The 3,010-nt window shown below is 37.1% G+C and overlaps 1 long non-coding RNA gene across 1 annotated transcript; it reads left to right on the top strand.

The window, feature by feature from the left end:
* Window positions 1–2,380: 2,380 nt before the first annotated feature.
* Window positions 2,381–3,005, top strand: LOC111693431. The gene is made up of 2 exons (XR_002763413.1): window positions 2,381–2,547; window positions 2,656–3,005. It is a non-coding gene; the product is annotated as an uncharacterized LOC111693431 (long non-coding RNA).
* The last annotated feature ends 5 nt before the right edge of the window (window positions 3,006–3,010 follow it).

Raw genomic sequence — 3,010 nt, 5'->3', positions numbered from 1 at the left:
ATATACATAAAGAAGGCACGCGCGCGTCGGTGTACATATTCCAAAAAGATCTCCGAGAAAGATATATCGGTTTTTCCCTTGCGAAGTAAAGTTGATTTATCATATTTTTGTATATTGCAACGCGCCATTCGAAATTATAAACGCTTTTTGTTGCGTCGTTCGCTCGCTAACAATTGCAGCGAGTCTTGTTTGATGATTTCCACGAAATCGGGTCCCAAAGCTCCGAGGCTAGGTATTATTATATACACTAAATAATGCATCGTTTGACTTTATCACCTGACACTTTCGCACTCGCGCTGCCTCGCTTATCTTGTGTGCAAACTGACTCTCTATGCACACATATACACATATACATGTACAGACGCAACGACCAATTCAACTTGCTTCTTTTCTTTTCTTTAGATTTTTTTTGTCTTCCTCTCAGCTACTTTAACTTTTTTTTTATTATTTTGAACCACTTCGTAAAATTGACCTAATCGTTTCTCGCGAGCATAAGCTTTTGTCATTTCCGCGACTACGTAGCAACAGCAGTAACAGCAGTGTTATATAGTAGAACTCAATCCATCCTGAGAACACCGGAAGTGTTGCTTTTTTGTATTATTATTTTTATATTGTACTCGTGCGAGAGGCCTCGTGTATAGGACTTATTGGGCCAATCTTTGATACATACTGTAATAACGCAGGAGGGAACAACTAAGTAAGATGTTGCGTGCATTACTTGCGAATTTTTTTTCTTGAAATTCACGTACTTCTTATTAAATGTTTGTTTCTCCCTGCTCGTATGTGAAGGTAAATATTTTTACCTGAATCGAAACGATAAATCAAAATTGAAAATCATCGAAATACGCTTATGATTTTATAGTTTCTAATTATCGTTAATATTATTTACAAAAAAACTCACGAATTCAGTTCGAGAGAGTACACACATGGCAAAGTTGGTGTCTTGCTGCTTTCCATTCGCCATAAGCGAAAGTGAGATGCTCTTTTTGTTCTACGAATAATCATATTATTGAAAAACAATTAAAACAGGTTAAAAAAATTAATTGGGAAAAGTTTAAAATGGTTCGAGGATTTCGACGGATCAAATTAGCTACTCAAAGCAACGGAGATAGCATGACGTTTTTCTAATTTATCCACTCCAGATACACTCAAAATGCCATTAGATCCATTTCGCAAGTCGTGAATTCAAATATTTTTCAGAATAAATAGAAAAAAAGGGCTTTCTTCTCATCTCGATCACAAACATTTGAAATGATAATATGATAGTTCTATTGAAAAAGGCATCACGCTTGAAATTAATATTGAAATGAAGAAAAAAAAACTTGTTCTTCGAAGGACTTTTTTTACTTCTCTTGAGGGTTGTTGTTGACTAAATTCAATGTCGTTGTATTGAGGCAGGAAAAAAATAACAGCCGGAAGTCATCTACTCTCATATTGAATAGGTATCAAAGCGTAAAGATTTATATTATATACATATTATAAAAAGTATTAAATGTGAGGCAATAAATATCACACCTGCTGCTACTGTTTTTTCTTCTCGAGAAATAAAAAATACCTGTGTGTACAAGTTTTTTTTTTAAGATTTAACTATGAACTAAAATAAGTTCGTAAAAGAATCACATTTCGGCGTAAGATTTTTTTCTCCGAGCACCATTCAATGCTTTTTACATGTATTTGGAGAAAGAGCCATTGTTTTTCTCAAATAACTAATATATAAGCCGAAGTCGTAATAGTAGTTTTAGTTTAATATTACGCCAACGTTCAATCGAATTCCATTTCAAAATGGTTACGAATTTTAAACTGCTTGAGGAAATTTAAAGGATCCTAAGTAAATTCTTATCATCGATGGTAATGTTATTATTTCGTAAGTTAGAAAGCGAAAATTGGTCCGATGTATATCCCTGCGCTTGTCAATAGCTTGATTTAAAGTCGAGAAGTGTGACTGAGCGTATCTCTTATACGCAGCTGACGCCGTAAAAGTTTAAAGACCAAATCACTCGTTGTTGAAATAGACGTTCATTAAAATACAAATAGGGATTTAGACCAGATTTGTCTAAAAGTCTTTCTTCTTGCGTTCTTCGAACCATTTCAAAATTGACAAGCAGCATGAGCAGCTAATCCATTAGTCATCGCGAGAGAGATAGATTTTTCCTCGAATTTTCAATCCGTTCCAAACGACGACTCGATATCTCTATATACAGAGCAGTAACAGCCATCGTTTGGCGCTGAAACGAGTACTCGATCGGGCCGCGGTGCGGCGTGCGCAACGTTTTGCACTACTACATCAACAGTACAGTCACGCCTACACCGAGAGATCTTTTTGAACGCTGCTCGTGCGAGCACCAATACACACAGACATGACACACGCCGAGTGCTGACTGCCGACGCAACACAGGCCGAGCCGCCGTCGATTCCGTGGCGGCGGCAATTATATACATTCATTCAGACGCGCCGATGCCAGTCAGTCACTCGACGTCGTAGGACGCGTGAAGACATACTTGGCCGGAGCGTGCCAAAAGATGCAGTAGTCAGTTATCAACTACGCATGTAAGCAGCTCAATTGTTATCTGTTGCAGTATTACCCTTTTTATTGTGTAGACCATTGTAATTCAGAGTGTAAATGGTGTGATTACTCTTTTTGAATTTTTTAAACAGGATCTTGTTTCACGGGATCAGTGATATAGCAAAAAAGTGTATTGTGCATTACTTCGTGTGTATACTAGAGTGCTTGTGTCAAAAGTACGCGTTGATAATTTCGTGCTTAGCGTTTGAACCCCTATTTCACGACGGAGGCCAAAAAAGCTACTAAAACTGATCGAGGCAAGTTTTTTTTATGCATGATCAAAGGATCTTGAGGAAATTAACTTCGTTATTAACAGATCGAATCGCGTTAGAGGATACCTTCAAGTATGATTAAAGTAGTTTGCTTTAGCGGAGAACTCATATACGAACAGTATACATAGCAAAGAAGCAGCATACAGTAACGCGAATTAGTAAAAGAGAAAGAGAA

The sequence above is a fragment of the Trichogramma pretiosum genome, unplaced genomic scaffold (genome assembly GCF_000599845.2).
Source record: "Trichogramma pretiosum strain Unisexual culture from Peru unplaced genomic scaffold, Tpre_2.0 scaffold314, whole genome shotgun sequence".
NCBI classification, from domain to species: Eukaryota; Metazoa; Arthropoda; class Insecta; order Hymenoptera; family Trichogrammatidae; genus Trichogramma; species Trichogramma pretiosum.
Note: the sequence above shows the minus strand (reverse complement) of the source record. Positions and strands in the feature narration are given on the sequence as shown.